The 22,186-nt window shown below is 43.3% G+C and overlaps 1 long non-coding RNA gene across 1 annotated transcript; it reads right to left on the bottom strand.

The window, feature by feature from the left end:
• Positions 1 to 19,556: 19,556 nt before the first annotated feature.
• Positions 19,557 to 21,932, bottom strand: LOC122782012. Its single transcript, XR_006361878.1, has 2 exons — positions 21,685 to 21,932; positions 19,557 to 21,558 (listed from the first exon to the last, which is right to left on the bottom strand). It is a non-coding gene; the product is annotated as an uncharacterized LOC122782012 (long non-coding RNA).
• Positions 21,933 to 22,186: the final 254 nt, after the last annotated feature.

Here is a 22,186-nt window from a genome sequence, read left to right as displayed (position 1 = left end):
AGACCAGCTCGATTTTAGTCATTCGAATGTGTTTACATGACAAATTATTGTCTGACTAATATAAGTCTGACTAAAATCACTGACTTTTGATACTTTGTGTTTTGAATCATGCTCCAACCGGTTTGCAGCCATCTTGTTTTACGAGCACACTGTTGCTGTTGCCTCCGCCTGTCTTGACATAAAACAAATTACTTCCTATGTTCAGAGCTGGAATGTTGCCAGGAGACACGGAATCCAGACACAACTATTCTGAGAAACACAGAGAGAGTCGTATGAACCTGAATCTGATCGGCTTAATCAGGATTGTGTGGAGCAGACATTTGTTTATATTTAAAAGATGCACATTCTGACAACAGAAGTTTTCCTCATCACATTGACGGTGCTGTTCGGTTGCTTGCAGATTTTCTTCCCCTTGTCCGCCGAGCGTGTTTATGACTCTCCTCGTATCTACTGAGGCATATTGCAGTGAAAGGCACAAGTGGGCTGTGGAGAGAGCTGAGTGATGCTCTGAGACAGCAGCAGTTCAAAGAGACTGTCTGCATAGAGAGAAGGGTCTAATTTTAACTTGGAGACAGAGGAGCTCATGAAACAGCTCTCCGCCTGACTACAGCTCAATTATTCATCAACACAAGTCTCTCAACTTAAAAAACCTGACATGGTATTCATTCCCCCTCGTCTACTATGCTGTTTCATTCAGACACAAAAACAACCGCCCACACTCAGACAGACCCAAACTACCCATCCTAGCCTCATCCTGAACCATAAAATGTCCTTGGCGAGTCAAAAGCACCGTACTGCACGGATGCTTTTCAAATACAAAAGCAGCAGATTAACTTTTACAATAAAGTAATCTTTTGTAAGCCGTCTGGTGAACATATAAATAATCCTAATTCCGACCGAGTGTTTTTTAAATCAGCTTGGTTCGTCGTTTACCGTGGGCCGTTGTGAACCTCTTCTGTTGACTAAACAATGCCAAAGTGTTGATAGTGGCTGTGACCTTCAAAGCATCTTGGGTCTCCAGCATCAACACAAGCCTGTCGGGTTTTTGCAACTGTAAACAAGGATTTGTCATTTTCACACATGGATGTCAGCATTGCGGCAGTGTTCTGGCCATGGACGCCTAACCTGATGACTCGGTGTCTGTTTTGTTGCAGTTTGCAACGTCGCCAACAACCAGCTGACACTGGACTTGTCATGTGACAAGCTCATTCCTCTAACTGGTGACGCAAAAGGAGAACCCACTTCTTTTTCTTGAATCTTGAGTACCGACGCGTGGACTGTCCCTGCATGAATCATCTGTTGCTACAGGTGTAATGACGCTCTGGAGGATACGGCTGAGCAGTATTTTCTTATCTCTGCGACAGCAAATCAGAGAGGCATAAAACATTCCACCATTATAATATGTCTTTTAAAAAATATGCCAAGATTAAAAAAAAAATCCCACAGCTTGTTAAGCTTTCCAGACCCTAGTTAAGTTCTAATTATTCAAACGCAACAACTTTGCCAGACTACAGCTGCACATGAGCGTCGTAAAAAGTGGGTTGAGACCATTTTGGAAATGAGTTGTTGAACTTGACTCAAACACGCTACAGATCCCAGGTCAGGACAAACAGCAGCTCTGACGAATGCAGCAGCCTGAACCTGTTCAATGTTCTTTCTGGTCTTGTCACTGGGGCTTAGGTAAGCAGTGCAACCCCAGGCAATCTGGGAGGGGATTTAAGCCTGCTGTGATAATGACACCATTTTAAGACGCATCCAGACAAGCTGACAAATTAATGCTGAGGCTATGTTTTCATGTTGACTAGCGACTGTAAGGCAAACACTGATAAACACATGGCGCTGCCTGTCCGACAGCGACAGCACAGTGATGTGTCTGAATTTATGCTTCATTTTAAGAGCGAATGTAAACCCAGTGAGAAGCGGAGGGGCTTTGTGTAACTATCTCACTCAATGTGTGAGGCCTAGTTTATTTGTTTTCACCAACAGACAACAAATCCAAGCGTGGGCGCATAAATCTACAGGATCAGTGGAGTAAAAATAATAACGCATACTCAGTATTAATGCTCTGCAATGAATTCTTCCAAGTCCACATTTCCATCACTAAAACAGGTTGCTTTCCTTTTGTGGACAGCCTGGTTGAATTTCGTGTTTAATCTGAGTCTATCGTTGACAGGCAGCAGGTGCCATGTACGTGGTGAGGGAGATAGGGCTGGTTAAAGACAGTCAGTAGTTGGGAGATAAGGCTACAGAGGCTAACTTTAGCATCTGACAAGAGGAAGGAAAAGTTGTGATTGGTGTTGCTCTGGAACATTGGCTGAGGAGAGTGGGATGATTTCTGACGCAGTATCTTCTCTGCCGTACATGTCTATGTCTATGTACTATAGACAGGTGGTCAAAATGTCTCCTAAGCAAGTTTAAGTTTTTCCTTCGCTTTCAAAAAAAAGGGAGAGATTAAATAATGTGTCCATCTGCTAATTAACTGCAAAGCCAAGATTCAAGCACTTTTTTGACACAGTTTAATACAACACATTTGCTTCTGGGACCATCTCAGAGTTGTATTCAAAATCTCAAGTTATAAAATGTTAAAAATCTGAGTTCAAATAACTCACAGTACAATATTTAATACATATTAAATTGCTATAAGTAATCAGTTAATAATTATGTGCCACTATACTGGCAAGTTGAGAACAGAAAGGAAAGAAGTAACCAGGACGTACTTTCTTGCTGCACATCATTGTTGCACGTAACAGCAACATAGATTATTTTTAGTCAAAGTATTTTTTTTTTAAAAAAAGCACCTGTTGGAGGAGCATGACACCGCAGCATCTGTGTGCACCACCATCTTGCACCAATCAGTGTTGATCAGTGTTGATCAGTGATGATATCCAGATTACTGGCTCAGTACCAGCAGTTGTTCTTGTGTTTTTTTTCTCTTATACTAATACTAGATATAATACAAGGAGTAAAAACACTGGTTTAGATGCTTTTGACATCAAGTGCTTCTTTCCAGATAGATTTGTAAAACCATTTTAATGTGTTTCCATGAGCGTTCTTATTTTAAAGCTACAGTAGTCAGGGATTTCTGATCAATAATTCCACAAATGTCAGTGTAATGTGCAGCACTGTGCAAAAATCTGATTAGATTTGTTGTATTAGAAATGCTCTAATGACAGTGTAATTATTTTACATGTGCAGTTTAGTATTTAGTGTGACCCTTATACTTGAACTATAGTGGAACCCTAAGTACGTCTGAACGTGGACGTAGTCTTTTGTATTCTTCTACTCCTCTACAACAGCAGTCAACGTTTTCCTGGGGAGTCGATGGTCTCGATTAGTAGTTTCAGTAGAACATTTAGAGGAAAATAATGATAAAGTACCAGTGTTATTGACAGCTACTATTGTCCAGTTGGAGGCAGGTGTTTCACAGTTTGACCTGCAGATGTAACTCAACAATCAACTATTTTTCCAGCAATCCTACCCACTGTCGCTTTAAACACTGGATAGAAATGAACGTACAGTACGTCTCTCACTCTGCATTCAAAACAATGACCCTACTAATCATTTTGGAGATATCCACTGGTATAAATGTCAACGCCACCAAAACCATATCATAGCAACAGTACTTTGGCTGAGACGACTTAGACAGTCATCATTTCCATGACTGAGAGACTGAGGTCATGTTGCTCAGGCTTATCTGTCTTACTGTAAGATGGTGTGTGTGTGTGTGTATGTGTGTGTACTTGTGTTTATATCTTTCTGTCTGTCTGTCTGGCAGCCTGGATCAGCGTGTCGTGCCATGGACGACTCTGCCAACTCCCTTCTTCCTTAACAGCCACCTCCACCTATGAAAGCGTGTGTTCTCCTGACAAGAATATGTCAATTGCACATTCCAGTGACATGATTTATCAGTGCAGATATTATTGTTCAACACAGTAGGCGTTCATCTGGTTATATTCCAGCACCAGTTCCTCTGTCAAATCATCTGCGATGGTTTTGCACCAAAAAGCACTCTGAGCCATGCATCATGCCTTTATGCAGTGCCAGGCCAGCTAAGTACTTGGCCACGGGCAATGAAGGCATCATTTTTGCTTTAGCAAACCCAAAGAACCCAGCATTAATTATTCAACCCCCTCCCCGTACCAGTCTGACATTCTGATCACGACTGGAGGTGGTTACAGGGTATCAGTAAGGTTTCAGAGTAGTATTATTGTATAAGTTGTTGCTATAATATCTTCGGTGCCAAGAAATAATTTGCTTCTGTGATGTGCAGACTGTCTGCAGAGTAAAATAATAACAAGAAATCAATAGCAAAGATTCTTATGGAGAGAATGTCACCTGTCTTCTGTGCCCACGGCCTTAAAAGGAAAGACAAGGTAATTACTATTCCCATTATTTTGTCCAGTACATTGTTTTCCTACTTGAAATAGTCGGCACGCACTATTGGCCTGACATTTGCACTTGCGTAACTCCCTGAAAGAGATACAGATAGACACTGATACTTAAAAGAAGGGTGTTGGCATTTCTGGTTTGATGAAAGGTGAGCAGTTTTGTCAGCGTCTGCCAAAACAAGCTGCCGTACACTCTTAAGGGCTGAGCTTGGAGAGCAACCAGTGACAGAACATACAGTACTTCATGGAGCTGTGCGAGTAGGGTGGTTTTAGGCCAACCCGACATTGTTGTCTTTGTTTTCTCGGCATAAAAATACCATTGTATGCTCGTCACATTACCGCGGCGGTCTTTGTGAGACACCAGAATGCGATCTGGTGCAACAACTGCTCTGACAAAGTTTGTGGAGGTCAGAGAGTTGACTCACTGCACACAGACGAGGTGGAACAGATTCAATTATAAGACCTATTTACAGCCAGTAATGACAGCAAACCTCGAGGCAAATAATGAGGTTATCTACCATCCCACTAATCACAGGAGCATTTCGTTTCAAGGCAAATCTCGGTAGAATGTTGCATCAACACCTCCAGCGGCATCAGTGCGAGGCTTTCCTGTGGTGTGGGAGTGTGGGTAATCTTTGGCAGACCTGCACAGAAAACTGTGCGCACTGTGAAAACTGGCATGTTGATGCTTTCATGCCATCGTCACGTGGTGTCCCAGAGGAGTGTCACAGTTCATTCCTCTCATTTAGCGCATGAGCATGTCGCTGTCACGCTGTGGCTCTTCATGCGTTGTTGTGTTTCTGCCACAGAACAGCATTTACTTTTGGTTTTTAATAAGTGTTAATGAGGGAAATGCCATCTGCAAGTCGACCTTTTAAATGATCTCCATCCAACCTGTAAGACGGGGAACATTCACAATAACACCGACATTACTCTTGGTTATTGATCATGTTCTCCAGTTAAAACACTGGAGGACACAAAGAGGAAGTCCTCACTCCTCACACTCACTGACGCCTGCCTGGCACAGGCTCTCGTGACTGTTATTAGCACCAGTCTCACAAGCTGAAGGCACCACACTGTATGCTGGACGCAGACACATGGTTTCAGTTACAACCAGGCTGTAGGAGGATAACGAAGATGAATAAACAAAGATGAATAATATTTTAGACCAGTTTTGCATATGGTCACATATTCCCAACGGGTGCGTTGTTGTTGTTTTCCTGTGCTTTGTCTACTCATGTGACCGTGGTTATGTTAGTCAGAGGAAGTGGGCGAGTGGGAAGGGTGAGATTTTGTACTGAGAGCTTTAATTATCCCAGAATCGTTATTTCCCAAGTACAGCATGTCTGAATCACAGTAGCTTAATGTAAGGGTCTCACCTAAAATGTGTGTTCTTTAATTTATTCTTGTGCAACATAGGTACCAAAAACCCAGTTCATTACATTACAAATATATAAGTCTTCGTCCACATAAGGCCATGTATGCGTGTGTTTTCATCTCTAATACGAAGACGAGGAGGCGTTTGTATCGTTGCTGAAAATCCTCCGCCATTCAAATGAGTCCCCTGTTTTGTTGGGCTGTCACGTCAGCTGCAGCAGAACGCTGGCAACTGGAGATGAAAGAGCAGCATATACTCAGAACCTAATTGCAATCACGACTAAAAAGGCTGTAGCTCAGTGGAGATGGTGGAATATATGATGGGATGGATGCATAAATCATAGATAGAGAAAATGCATTATGCACAGTTGAGATAAGATGGACATCATTTGTCCGCTTCCATTTGGAGTCCGGGCACTCAAGGCAATTTGACTGCAGTGTTTCTCTTCAGAGGGCCGGGATTTATTATTGGCAGAATAACTCGGGGCCAATAAAACACATCGACTTCCACCTTTGTATCCTATTTCCTTTCCTGGCCGAGTCCTTTGATGGTCCCATTACATTTCAGGGAATGTTATTTCCGTATTCAGTGCGAAACCTTGAGGGATGTCTCTCGTGGAGTTTTTCGTTCAAGCACACAAGAGACACATCTGGGACTGCTGGCGAAATGCTCATGTGTGGCTTTTTGGAAAGAAAGAAAATGATAATTTGATGTGTCACCTTGGAGATGGCAGATGACAGCTGTTCCATGCACGAGTTGGGCTTAATTGGCAAAGAAATTAGCCTGACCTTGACTGTGGCGGCGAGGCCGACGAGCCTGTCTGCCATTCGAAATGACACTGTTGTAATTTTCAACAGAAGCGAGCAAACACTCTGAGCATTAATTATATGGTGGAATGTGTCGTGGTGCAACGGACGCACACAGTGAATACTTATGTAAGCTGTTGCTCCAGTCTCCATGGTAACCCGCAGCATTCTAACACACGCCTCCTCCGATCTGCTTTCCCCTGAAGTGGGCTGTTTCCATGGAAACCAGGCAGCTGCCTTTGATGATGGCTCTCATGAAATGACACTCGCTGATAACACTGGCTCCGACAGAGAAGTGGGGAGGGGTGGATGGAGCGATGGATGGAGCGATGGATCGGCAGTGTTTGCTTTGCGGGGTGAAATCATGGAGGAAGAGAAAGTACGAGAAAACGATTTCTTGCTGAAACGGAGATACTGCAAAGAGCTCCATAGATAGAAAGATGAATAATGAATATGTAGTAGTATGGACTTTAAAATAGGAAAACATAACAGATGATGAGGAGAGGTTTAAAAAAAGAATGTACAAAAACACCAAAAGGGAAAATGATCATTGAATGTTTTAAAGTGCAGGATAATGAGTCACGTAGCCACAGCACAGCTCCCTTCCTCCTCCCAGCTGGAGTGGTTTACCTGGCACCAAATCAGACAGGGACTCAGGAACACGGAGAAACGGAGGAGGCACAAGGAGAAAAGACTCACAGCCACATAAGGAGTGGCATGATTTGCTTGCTTCGTGTTGATTCATGTGAGTTTTAGTACCTTGGCTGCAAGTGTAAGAGATATGTACATCTATCACAAGTGTACTCTCCTATCTACTTCATACAGATACGTGTCACAAGGTTTTTTTTTACATGCTGGCCACTTGGCTCCGTAATTATTTTTGAAATGGCAACAGAACCCGTGGTTTTCGTTATTAGCCTTTTTTTTTTTTTACCCAGTCCATCAGCCATATCAGCGCACCTATCGCGTGACACATCCTGTTGCATCAGGAGTAAACTGTTTGTGGTTCCAAGTGACTGTTGTTCATCACTGTTGTGCAACATCCTCCAACAACCACACACTGTTCTTGGCAATCCTAACTGAAATTAGCTTTCAACTGACTCCTCCCCCTGCTTTGAGCTGTAAACCATGGAGCGTGGGTTTAGTAGGTGCAGTCTGGGTGTCAGTGGGCACATGAAATTCTACTCTGAATGCGAGTCTCCTGCCTGTGGGCTGATGCAGCCTGCAACGTCGTTTATTGGGCGGAGAAAATAGCTTTGGCACCGGCAAGCAGATCAAAGTGATCAGACAAGTAATCCCCCATGAGTCAGAAGAGAACCGGTTTGTGTGATGTGTGTGTGTGTTTGTTATTTCATCACTCTCCCTTTACTCACTTAGACAGATAATGCCCTCCCCCACTATTTCAATTTCATCTTCCTGTAAGGTAACTTTGAAGTTAAAGGGCATTTTCACTTTGACTGCATTAGAAAAATCACCCCGTAAAACGCTGTAATTTCCCCTTGTGACGAGAGACAGCTGTGTCTCTGCGCTTCTCGCTCTGACCCAGGGCACATTCAACAACCGCACACCTGCTTCAAACACAAATCCAATGGGTTGATGAGGGTTTCGTTTTTTGAAAGTGAGACGCTTCTCCCTCGCAGGCCAACTGATCTAACCGCAGTGACACAGACATCACAACTTATTGGTAACGCATCATGACAGAGATCGAATGTACAACCCCCGGAGAGAGGGGGAAGGGAAAAAAAAAAGAAAAGGCAAGAAAATAAATTCAAGAATAAGAGTATTAAGAAGCTGACTATCTCGACCACACACTTGGTGTTCAGTCAGCGCAGGCAGCATTGCTCTGACTAGCATGATATTTAAGATGTCTGGCTTCTCTGTGGTCACAGATGATTGTAATATAAAGTTTTAATTGTAAGGCTGAGACACGCCATAATAATAAAAAAAGGATTTTGAGAACCCTCTGTTGTGCCTTTGTGTCTGGACTAGCTGGTCATTAGCTGGACGACTCACTGGGAATTTCATTCTGTGTGTGTGTGTGTGTGTGAAGGCCAGGTCACACTTTACGACGTCAGCGTGTGCACAGAGGTCCACTGCAGTCTGTGTGATGTAAATTTTGTCATCCAACCATTTCCTCGCGAGTCCACGCGAGTCCCCGGCGGACACATCCGCGCACAACTCCGGGTCTGACTGTACGAGGACTGTATACGCGCCAAATGCACATGCATGCTCCCTGCAGCAAAACACTCTGCACACATGTGGATGTGGAAAGTATGAATGGAACCACGGGCTAGTATGCAGATGTGGAAATGTAGAAAGGGAGAATGTATGACCTCAGGTCTCAGAGGGGAGTGTTTCTGATGGTCGCTGTGACTCACAAATCCCCCAATATATCACGCTCACTGGGTGAACTCGCCTTCCCCCGTCAACAACCATTCAGACACTGACGGCGTTTTGAAGCGCAGGTGCAAGTGAAAGTGTCATCCTGGCAGCAGCAGAACCAGTCAGAGTAGGACGATGTTTATTGCGGCTTTGTGCCAAAGAGGAAGTTGCTCCGCTTTCGAAGGCACGGTTGTGAAAATACAGTACACTCACACAGATGGCCGCTATGAGTCATGTCACAAGGCTTCCTCCTTTTTCTGCTCAATAATCCACATCAGTTGGATCTATTGTCATCTGGCTCGGAGTGAAATTGATGCCTGAACTCTTGAAGGCAGACAATCTGTGCCTCTTTCTCCTTTGAATAGTGACTCACTGTTTCTTTTATTGTTGGCGCTTTTCACCCCGGTAAGTTCAGATGATTTATTTACAAAGCCGTCTGCATTCTCAGCTGAGAACTTCCCACTCTGCTGTCACGAATAAAGACACCGTTGCATCATCGTGGTTTTCACCAGTTAAACTGAAGGCACACCCAAAGAGGGACAAAAACGGCACTTGTGGGAACGATGTTGAGCTGCCTCTCGCGTGTTTGTGTACCATTTTTTAATGTTTGAATGAGGTTTGGCTTTCATGGTATCAGTGACAGGAAATTGACACAGGTTTTCTGAGGCCTGTGTGCTTCTGGAACTGATATCCCTGTCACCAGCACACACAAAGACACACACAAACACACAAAGGAGGTCAAAAGAAAAGACTCAACTGTGACAGACTATTTCACTTCCCGTGCTAAACTTGACCTCTGAACCCGATAGCCTGACACGCTGACCACTGAGGACTTCAAATATTTATCACAAGTGGTTCTGTCAGGGGTTGATTTCAGAATCTGTCTCATGGCTGTACAACTTTCTTGAAGGTCCACTCTGTAACATTGAGTAAGGTGTATTGGCAGAGGGAAAAGTTTAAAATCTAAGTTTGTATAATCACTTTACGATTTTAAAAAAAGTGGTTTTATAGTGGTGGAATAAGCAGAGCAATTATATTCTATATATATATGTATGTATATATATGTATATTCCATTCTGCACCGCTTTAATTCTACAGCAGCTTGAACAGACACACCAACTGGAGTATGTGTTTTGAAACCGAAGCCTCATATGCAAATTCGGTAACAAATTATATGTACAATGTGAAATCTGTTTTTTTCATTTTCTTTAGCCCATTGTTTTGGTTTTAGTTCCCTTTCCTCTCATCAGCTTTGTGAAAGGGCATCTGTTTTCAAAGTAAAGGCTCAGGTGAATGTATGTATATGTACAGTATATGTATATATATACATATATGAGCAGTATATGTATATATGTATAAAAAAAAAACCCAAGCACCTCCTTCCCCTTTTTAATCATAATTACAGAGCACACTACATGCAGAAGGAGGTGAGTAATTCAGTGTGACATATTATGAGCGAGTTGTGAGTTGCCATAATGGAATCAGTGAATGGTGCAAATGCATGTGTTGTGCTGTGAACAACACTTACATCACGGCGGAGGTGTGACAGAGGAGCTTTACATACAAGAGACGAGGACACCGCATCTGATCACTGATCTGCATGCCTCAATAAAACATGCATGACATCAGGCCATGCGTTTCTCCTCAGGCAGCACATAGATTTTCGTTTTTGAGCACAAACCTCTTAATTACTACACTATGTACAAAAGCCGCGGGGCATGATGTCGAATATCTAATGGTTATTTCTGTTGATTCAGGGAAAAATCCATTTCAGTGCTGTAAGACCTTCTTTTTTTGTCCCCCACATTGAAACAGAGCTGGAATTACGTTTTCTAGAGCCGTCCTCGCCAAGGTCTGACAGCGGGGCCTCAACAACTTCACTGAAATAACGAAGTATGTCATAAATTACAGCGTTTCATTTCCCCAACAACCTTGATCCACCAGAGTGAGGCAACTTCAACATCTTTGCTGTTGAGGATGTGCCTCGGCATTCAGTTGCACTCATGCGGATATTCAAATAATTGTCCTTAGCTCCGTGTGTGTGAGAGACAGAATGAACTTGAATAATGTATTGCAATGGGAGTGAGGCCACAAGGCCTCCGAAGTCGTAAATTCTGCTGCTACATGAGCTCAGCCCACGGGAAGGGAAGGCACACAGGGTTGTTTATAAAAATGCCCTTGGAAAAATGAGTCTAATCCCTAGCCAAACCGTAAACCATGGGGAGAGCATTAGATAACCCACAAGCTGCAGAGTAATGAGAGTAATGAGGGAGATGGGGAAGCAGAGCCAGGACAGAGAGAATGCATCCATTTATTGGCTGCATGCTCTGATTGCCCAGACCATTTGAGACAAACTGGAGCCTGACACAGTGCTGGAGTCCATTTTGTCTGATCAGCAGCAATAAGCGCTTTCCACAGCCAGTGAGTGCTCTCGGCCTGCCTCAGCAATACATCATGCACATTGTCTAACCACTTAAATTATGTTTATGTCATATGCACATCCGTGATTCAGCATGACGGCCCGTGTACGGATATTGGAATACAGGAAGGAATATTTAACATTAATATTTAACTGAAGGATTATTTAACGTTGAAGGATATAACAAAGAGAGTGAAAGTTTTCTTTCATCAAGGACAATGTGCACAAGTTTTGTGTCGTTTTGGCTTTTCATTCTCATGGAACCAGCGTTTTGGGAGCCCCGAAAATGCTATTTTTGGACCTTGAGTGACAAAATCTATATGCAACTTTGGGAAAACAATGATGGGCCACATGGTTGGTGTAGTGATCAGCTCTCTTGCCTTTGCAGCGAGAAGACCCAGTTGGAACAATGGGCCTTTCTACATGGAGTTTGCATGTTCTCCACGTGTGTGCGTAGGTTTTCTCCAGGTTCTCCGGTTTCCTCCCACAGTCCAAAAACATGCAGATTTGGGGATAAGGCAAATTGGACACTCTAAATCTGACCGTATGTGTGTCCGCGACTCTGATGTGGAGGACAAAACAATAGAAGATGGATGGATGGAAAACAATGATGTCATTCTTGCGCTTGTATTAGCTGTTGGAGTTTATTTGGTCAATTCACTCTACGTTAATATTTACTTTCTTTCCTTACTTTCTGTCCTCCTGGCTTGGTTCATTCTGTCTCTGTTTCTGTTTCAAATAAAGCTTCATTTAAATAAAACGTCTGTACACAGCACAGCAAGCTTTATTGTATACGCATGCTCCACGTCTTCTTCTCTATTTTTGTTGTATTTCTGTAGCAGTGCCACATATAGGCTTGGAATAATATTTTTAGTCCTTTTGGGGGATTTCCTGTGCACAAAGACATTTCTTGAAACAATGCCACTTTTAAAGTAGAGGGGGGAAAAAAGATTGTGGAGGGAAAGTAGTGTTTTTTTTCTGTGTGGATAAGGCCTTCATCTCCTTTCAGACAATTCATCTCACCTCCGTTTTCACGCTCCTATAACAACTGCTAGGTGAGTGCTCACTGCACTGCAAATGATGCTGCGTGAAAGTTTACACATCTGATAGTGTTAGAACGTGATCACATGTTGAGGCTGATGACGCATGCAAGCTCGACTGCCGCCAACCTTTCTGTTAAAACACATTTTCTTGGTATACGAGCCTCTCGGCATATTATTTATCACTACTGTTGGTGCAAACCATAGTTCAATTCCAGAGCACAGAGAAGCAAACAAAGGCTTTTTACACTTTCTCTCTGACACACACTCACTTGCCTACCAGACCCGAGGCATATTTCCCAGCTCCCCTTGATGTCTCATTAGCAGTAAAAGCAGACTTCCTCGTATTGTGCCAAAAATGTGAGGGGATGAGTTGTGTGTGTTCTTTGGGAAGACTTTGTCCTAAAGCTTACTTTTGCAGAGTGCAGCTGAACCATGGAGTTGGTTGGCTGCAGTGTTATTGTCTCCAGAAGGGTTCCTGTAAATGAGGGCTGTCTGCCTCTGCCCCCACACCAGCCTTCTTCTGGCAGCTTACCCATAAAGCCTGGGTGACGGAGCAGGTAATAAACAGCCAGAAAGCAATGAGTCAGCACTTTAGCCTCCATTTAATTTGATCTGAATGCAGTGCTAACCCTCCCCCCTCCCTCCTCCCTCCTCTCTCTGCAGTAGACTTAACCCATTCCTGCCTCCGAGACTTAAATGATGGCAGAGCTGCACTTTCAAACCTGCAGCACAAACATACTCATGACTGTGTGTGTGTGTGTGTGTGTGTGTTTTTAAACTGCATCCCTGCCCCCACCAGAAAAGGCCAGTAAATTAGGACCGTGTGCTCTGGGTGTTTCCGTCCTTTGTTGTTTTTGGTATGCAGCCTCTTAAACTTCACCATGCTGACAGCGAGTGTTGGTGTTGGGGAAGCAGAGGCGGGGGCTCCGAAAGGGAATGTAGGCCACACATTCCTTTCCTAGGAGCTGTCTGAGCACAAGCAAACATTGCCGCACAATCAGTCCAGGATTTCCGCCATTCGCCCAGTGTGGGCCAGACTCTTTGAGTTTTCCTCTCACTTCTCACGAACCCTTAGCGCTGAAGCTCGCAGCTCCTAGTCTTGCATGATGTGGGACTTTCCATCCCTAGAGCAAATCCATCTCCCTCTATTAAAATGATTGCCTGGCTGTTGCTGTTTGTTCTACATCTGAGAGATAAATCTTTCCAGGCTGAATGGTGTTCAAAATGTGAGTCACGCCTGAATATGCACACTTGTTTTTACTTCCAAAAGCCAACACCTACATTCTGTAGATACTCTGTAGAACAATGTGGGTTTGTTCTAGTTCCAGTTGTAACCGTTGCTCGGATCCGCCGTCATCCAATGCCTAATTATGGTTTGTCCCTGCATTGCTCCCTCTTCTGCTCCACTGGGCTCTCTCATTTTTCTTATTGTTTGTGCCGTTTCCTGGGAAGGAAGGATGACATTGTCCAGATCTCCTCTCTCACTTCTCTCTTCCTGCTTCTCCCCCTCCCATGATAACTCTCTCTTTCTCTGTCTGCACTCCTCTCTTCTTCCTCCTCCCTATTTCCAGCGTTCTGCCTTTGTGTCTCATGCAGCTGCGGTACAATAACAGTGTTTGAGTACAAGAATCCAGACAGGTCTTTCATTTAAATAAGCACCCCTGGGGCTATGTAATAACCCAGCAACCCCCTGTCTCAGACTCCTAGTCAGTCCCTCAACACTGGGGCCCAATCCACAATACATTCCTGCTCATGCACTCTGCTCGCCGCTCAGCCAGCACAGCCCACCAGTCAGCCAAACCACCATCGGAAAAATACAGAGCATGGAACTGTGATTCACAGCCCTGATATAGAATATCACCTCCTCCCTTCTCCCCAGTCTAACAGCTGGTTTCCTGGAAGCAGACTTGTGGAGTTAGATTGCAGGTCATGGAGGGAAAATGGTGGAAGTGAGGAAGCCTTGCTTATGCTCCCTCAAATGCCCCCCCCCCCTCACCCTCACATCTGCGTCTCCTTGCCACAGCATTGCAACAGCTCCATGTGCAGCCTGTGTTTATATGAAGGTGCAAACAAGCATTGCAGGAAAAAGAGGTTTGACGTACTGCAGGTTATCTCATAATGACGTCAGTTAAAGTCCTGGTTTTCACATCCCTCTATGTGTTTGGAGATGAAAAGGTGAAGCGGAGGTGGGATCTCTTTTTTTTTTTTGTCCAGCTGTCACAGATATACGGCTCGTGCCTGGGAGAAGTGCTGGTATTGTGAGTGATCTGGGAATTATTAGCTTATTACTGAGCAAGAACCATCAACACCATGTCGAAATTGTCAGTGTAATTCGTTGCATATGAACTTAACACGAAACCTCAACATGACAATCGTTTATCCAAGCCCCTCAGGGATCCATGTCATCCATGGATATAAAAGAACCATTAAGCTCAATTGTTGTTTTTTCCTTTAACACATAGTTTGAATAATATTCCATATGAATTTTTGAATTGGCAAATAGAGAGTGCCCTTAACCTACTTTAGAGAGCATGTCAAATCATATGTCTATGTGGCCTTTCCTGTCTACACAATGACCCTTGAGTCGAGGAGAAGAATAGGAGCAGGGCTCACTTCCCTCCTGTGCATGAACAGCCTAATTTAGGAAAGCGTGTCAGTGTGAACCTTTGTCACATTGCCGGGCTCAGAATACCCATTGTTCCCTTGATAGAGTCATTCCACTTAGAAAAAGCTTTTAAGAGAGCAGGGAATATTGTGCATCCTGCACCCACACACACATGTGTTTTTGACAAGAAATCTCACAGTACCATCAACACATATGTCAAAAATATGGTTGTGCATGCATGCAAATGTCCACATATGTAGATGGATAGATACTTTGTTCAACCCCATGGGGAAATAAAAAAAATTGTACGTCCCTATAAAAGTACAATATCCATGTACATATTATTCAGAATTGACCTATTTACTATACATATAATAGTGAAAGACATAGGAAAGTGGGCATAAAAAACATTAGGAAAAACTACATACACCCTTGACCCCATACGTGTAGTAGAAGGATCAGCTACACATCTACACACGTATGCATGAAACCAGCGAATTAGTGCGCACACATATGGATTAAACCTCTACCTACGCAGCACACGTGCGCGACACAGGGAGTTTAAGAATGGATGTAGGTTAGCATGAGATCATGCATGCTCTGGCTCATTAGGTACATTTAATACAGTCTGCCTGGAACGCCATCTGTTCCAGGCGGGCGGTGCCAGTTATGATATTATATCCTGGCAGCCATAGTTTGCCGTTTATGATAATGAAAGGTGGTCCTTATGTAGTGAGGCTAGAGTCTGAATTCTCCCCTCACAGAAATAATCCAAATCCGAATTAGTGAATATACTGGTCATCTGTTTCGTGTCTTTATTCTACATTGAAAATATGCAGGCCTGCATGTAGTAAGAGGCATATTTTCAATGTAGATGATACTCTTGACATGTGCTTCATGGATCCCAGTTGGACTGGCGACCTGTCCAGGGTGTACCCAGGCTTTTGCTCCCCCCCCGCGATCCTCTCATGCAGGATAAGATGATGAATGCATGAATAAATGGCAAAAATCTGCCAATAACGCTGAGGGGAATTTCGACGCACGTAAGCAAATATATTACAATGACCAAACGTCTAGGTAAGAAAACAGCTCATGTTCATTGTACTTCATAGAAAGAAAAGGAAAACGCCTGTGTCGGCTGCATCCACTGCAAAGAAAGAAAGCTGCCTGGTCTGTGATCGTGTAACTCGTCATCTATCTGCTTCAAGATGGACTTTAGTTTGTCTGTTAGACATTTAGAGGATTTGAGGAAGGCCTTGTTTGTTCCTAAACGGTCCCAGCTGTGTTTGTTTGCTTCAATCATCTGAATATTTAGAGTGTCTTGTTATTCCAAACACACGTTCTCATTGGTTAGATACAGTCCCATTGTCTGAAAAATGAAAAGCAACAATATGGCTCAGCTAAATTCCACTGCTGGACGCTTGCATTGACTGGATATTTATTTATTTATTTATAAAATATTACGATATGAACAATTAATACAATTTTAACAAGACCTGGGTGCCCATTTTAGCAAGTTAATAAAGCACATTTCATTTAGGGAAAACATAAATTAACTGACTGTTCGATGGAGCATCAGTAAGTGTGTCATAGACCCACAAGTCAATTGTGTGTATTTTTGCACTTGTGTGCAGTGTGTGTGTCACTGCAGCAGAATTTGTGTGTGTGCACATTGGAATCCACAGAGACAGAGAGCTCCCATACCTCTTTGCAGTTGCCAGCACCTCCCGCCTCTCCTCTCTGGCTGGGAGGGTCTTGGGGATTAACTTTCCACTTCTCTGATCCACTTTTCCACGGAGCCGGTTGCTATTCAGGTCTGGAGATGTGTTATGTGACCGGGTGAGACAAAAAAATCAAGGCCAAATTCAACATAATTTATGTTTCCCGTTTCAAGGTTATGTCTTTTCTTTACCTCTGCTGCCTTTTCCTTTTCGATGGCCTCATCTCGGTTATTAATCCTGCTGTAAACAAGGACATCATTTAAATTCAGATGACGTTCAGCATTATACAACGTGACCTTGCATCCAGTACGTTTTTGAGTTTTTCCACTGTCGCTCATTAAAATTCATCTCATATCTATTACATGAGCTTGTTTTGCATATATCCATGAGGGTTCTGTATTCGCACTTCGTTTCAGATCCTGATAATGACTTCCGTCTCTTGGTCTCTTTGCGAGACGATGCAGCTGCAAACAATTATGTTTTACAATTGGAATCCAAAATTAGGATGGGCGAATATATGGTTTCACGCTACAATTTCATCTCCAGCTACCACAGATCTGCACTTAGGTTTATTAGCACAGTGGATTTCAGGGAGCACTGCAGGATTTTAGGAGGGCATAATTCACACCGCAGGGTACAGATATAAAATGGTGAGTCTTTTAGGAGACAGAATTGAAAGCCTCCATCAAGGCAGTCAGAGAGAAGGGAGCCGTGGTATTCCTTTGAAGTGGGTGGCTTGGATATTAAATAATTGAGGTGCAGGAGATTAAAGTTTCAGGAGCTAATTTGGCCCCCCTCCACCGCTTGTCACTCAGGGGCTTGAAGAGTCTGCAGCCTGCAGACTGGTGAATAAGTGTGACTCACTTCCTGTGTGTGGCTAGGGTGGAGAAACCTTATATCTGTGGCAGACAGAAACAGGAAGTTCAGCCAGGGCATGCTCTGTGTCTCTGACTCAGAGCGAAGGTGACGCCATTTTTGCTGTCCGAGTTTTCAGGAATATAATCCTCCACGTGCTCTAGCAACAATGAGGCACAGAGAGGTTTCACTTCCCCCTCGTTTTTCTTTTTGTTTTTTTTCTTCTCCCCACCTCACAAACATTCACCATCATTGCTGACAGCTGAACTGTTATGTGGAAAGAAGCTCTTTTGCTGATGCAAGAGGAATGCATTGCTTGTGTAAGCCTGGATTTCACTCTTATTTGGATCGGAGGGTTTCAGTTTCAGTCACTGCACGCTGACAGGGAGGCTCAACAGCCTGGAGGTGAAAGCTTCGTTATTTTTGTCTGGAAAGTGCCTCTCATCTGACATTGAAACCTCATTTTCAAGCACCTTGAGGATGACACTGCCCAAGTGGTAAAGTAATTGATATGTATGAGGACACATAAAAACACAAGCACATTGTCTTTGAGGACAAACAACAGACTCTGTTGAAGGAGGTGTAAGAACAGTGGGGGAATATCTATTCTGCTTTCTGCGTGAGTTGATGCTGGTGCAGTGGCTCCACAGTGGGTCAGGACTTTTCAACAATGATTCAAACCTCTGCAGTGCTAATAATTTGATAAAAAAAAACTGGCAGGATAATGCCCAGGTGTAAAGGGTCATAGATTTGTTATCCACTGTCTCCATGGTTTCGAAATATGAGACTAAAACGTCTCGCCATGGCCTTGAGCTCACTTGTTTGTCCTCTTCGGAAAATTATTTAACAAAGCAAATACGTGGTATCTACTCACCGAGTATATTTAAATTCCCTCTAGTGACATCATGTTTGTATAACAGCTGCTCAACATTATAGTGTTTCCCCTGGGGTATTTGTGTTGCTTAGTGTAAAGCTCCTGTCACCTGGGCCAATAATATGTTTTGACTGCCAAGGGTCAGAGTTAGCTCAGGGCGGTGTTGCTATGTTGCAGGAAAAACAGGCCTCCTGTTGTCATGTCAGCCAGAGGGCCACCGAGATGGAGAACCAAAGCCCTGCGGTCACATCAGTTTTTGGGGGACTATGTTTAAGAATTAGCCCCTGTGGGCTGTTTACGCTGTGCTGAAGCAGCATCACTCTCATCTAGCTGGAGGAAAAACAAATAAAGATTCTAAACTCAAACCCACAACACATTATCACAGGTGTCTTGCTTGTTGTAAGGAGTTGCTCTCAGTTGCATCATGTGCTTGAGAACCCACATATTACTTAAAATGTGTGTGTTTGCAAATCAACCGGACAAAATATGTGCTGCTTTGAAAGCAACGGGTGTTGAAATGATAAATTATGTATTGGCATGAATTTGAAAAATAATATATATGTGTATATATATATATATATATATATATATATATATGTATATATATGTATATATATATATATATATATATATATATATATATGTACATATATACATATATATATATATATATATATATATATGTATATGTACATATATACATATATATATATATACATATATATATATATTATTTTTATTATTGATGCTCCTTCCTCTCCTTAGTCAAGACTATGAACAGTGAGAGTCAGAAGAGCCTCTCATTTAAACACACGGTGTGTGATTTCTGCTGCCAGGGGTCTCTCAGTCTAAACAACGAAAGACCGCTTTGATCGGGAAGCAGCATGGGATCATGGAATTGCTGTTCTCTGGTGGGAGAACGTGCAGCAAACAGCAATGAACAGTTGTGATCCAAACATGACCATCCTGTGATGTCCATGTATTTTAATATAAGTACACTATATTCATGCAGAAATGTCACATTATATCTTTAATACTGAAGTTGATTGATTTGTTTTATGCAGGAAATCAAACAGACACACACACTGAGTAGACCAAGACATTTATTCATTTTAAAAGTTACATGAGCCACTGATCACACAGCAGAGCCATCTCATCACAGAAGCGTCACCATCATCTCCAGATAAATTTGCAGTAATATGACCAAAACAACAACACCAACAATAACCATGGGGACAGCCTTCAGGTTGGCACCACGGCCCCTCATCTGCATTGTCCTTCTATTCATCATGATCCAACCTGTAAACTTTACGACGCCTCCCACACACAGAAAAAAAGCAGAACCGTTTCTGTGTTTCCCGCTCTTAAACAATTAAAAACCCTTAAAAAACTACCTCAGTCACTTTACCTCTGGCTTTTACTCCAATGAGATAATGTTTTCCCTGCCATGAGGGAGGATCTCTGGGATACACCCCACAGATGAAAGAGATCAGTGTGACGACAGGTGAAACAAAAAAGAAGAGCAAACACGACCTGGCGGGTTGTTAGTGGTGGCAGCTAAACAAAAGGCCCACAGTCACGGAGATCCCTCCCTCCTCTGGTATGACGGCCATGCTGGAGCTCTGTCTGCATCTGTGCTCCTGTGCAGACTAGCTCCGCTTTAGCTGCAGGCTACGAGGGAGGAACGGAGGACAGGGTGTGTCTGCTTACCGTGGAAGCAGGTGAAGCAGAGTGCTTTGAGGCGGGGAGGGCGGGAGGGAGGGAGGTGGAGCAGGTGGTATGGAGCCACTGGCTCACTCCCAACAACCACAAAGCTCCAGGTTGCTGTGACATTGCTGCTGACGAAATCATGACAATCATTAGTGCAGAGAGACAAGGACATGCCAGGTAAACGGGTATAACCACTTTCTCATTAATGGCTGATTCACGTGGAGGCGTCAACTTAAAAGTTTCTCATTCACTTCAAATGGAGCAATGTCAAGTTTCCTTGTTGGCTTGCATATGCCTTTAGCTCAAACGGCTAAAAGCTCTGAGCGCTCGGACACAGTTGTGACACAATGATTTTTTTGTCCATCACATCACCATCGCCTCAGGGACTCTGTTAGCTACCTCCAGCACCAAGCGTCAGACCCGCCCACTGTCAAGCGTTGACGTGTTGTGTACATATGGATCCAGCTTAACACATACTCCATGTAACATTTGTTTTGTGCCCTTGGGTTTAATATTGTAGAAGTATTCAGAACCTGTAGCTTATCAAATGTTTTATGTTTCAACTTCATGTTAAAAGCAGTATCCAAGTGTGTAATAAGTGTAAAGGTAGTAATCTTTTCCTCACTTCATACATTCTTAAAGATTTAAGAACACATACTGTGTATTTTTCAAGTTAATGTCTCCCTTTTGGTCAATTTATGAGACATTATGCCTTTTTTTTCCAGAGGTTGTCCCAGATATCTGGCAATGTTTGATATAGGCCAGCTCCACAGCAGGGTAGCCAAGGGGAAACCAAGGAGCCAAGTTAACTGGTTCATGTCAGTCATCAACTTCTTTTTAACAGATACAGGCTGCACTTTGTGTGAAGGTGAAAAAAACAAGACTGTTACTTTAATAAAGCAAAAAACTGTTTTCAGTAACACATTCTCGCATGCCAGAATGATTTTCTTGCACTAGGCCGGTTACTTTTTATATACAGTATATATTCATTTATTTTTCCATGGCATTTGTCTGGTCAAAAAAAATAAATAAAAAATGATGGTGAAGTTCAGGCTGGGGCTAAACAAAGCAGCTGCTGTCATAAGCCATCAGATTCTAATAAGCCATAACCTAGTCCTGGGTGGGCGAGGGAAGCTGCTGTTTTTCTGCTATTTCCATTTATAGACTGCACCAACAAGCCCCCTGGGAGTTTGCTTGCCATGACTCATGTCTCCAGTGCTTCTGGTCCAGACTGCTCTCTCTCCCCCATCATCGTCCATGAGCCCCGCTGCCGCTTTCCACTCCGTAAAATGCCGTGTGTTTATCCCATTTCCCTTATTTTCACTCACAGTTTTTATGCTTTTTCTTTCCCCTTTTACGCGATGAGATATTGTGAGTCTGCACGGAGAGAAACACAGAGAGTAGGGAATTCACAATTGGACCAAATCAGATCAAGCTTTATTTGAATAGCGGCAAATTACAACACACATTATCTCAAGGCAGTTTACATAGTAAGGCATAAACCTGCCGATAAAGTGGGACCATCTGCGGGTGCTGATGATGAAAGCAGTAAGTGGGCTGAATCAGTGCCATGTAAATAGCAGCTATACAGTTCAGACGGCGGCCATTTCCCAGAACTGTTGTTGTGGTGAAACGGCAGCATCAATATGGGGGGATGTCTCTGTCTGCCTTTCCCAGAACAGCAGCCTGCAGGCTTTTCACCATCACGTGTTCTGCTCATTCCACCCTACCCCCCGTCTCTCTTTGGTTATATTCCAGTCACGGCAACACCACCCCACCACCACCATCACCGCCGCCACCCCTCTCTCCCTCCACTCTGCACCGCCCCTTCTGTGCTCTGTCAGGTCACCCGCCTTGTTTGTTCAGATGGAACAGAGGAGGAAATGAAAGCACTGAGTCCACTGTTAACCCATTCCTGGGACGGTGCTCTGCTATTGTGTGCATTCCTACTATTTTTTTTATTTTTTTTGCCTTGTTTCCGGGCTTTGATGATGATTTATGTCTA

Source organism: Solea senegalensis, linkage group LG15 (genome assembly GCF_019176455.1).
Source record: "Solea senegalensis isolate Sse05_10M linkage group LG15, IFAPA_SoseM_1, whole genome shotgun sequence".
Lineage (NCBI taxonomy): Eukaryota > Metazoa > Chordata > Actinopteri > Pleuronectiformes > Soleidae > Solea > Solea senegalensis.
Note: the sequence above shows the minus strand (reverse complement) of the source record. Positions and strands in the feature narration are given on the sequence as shown.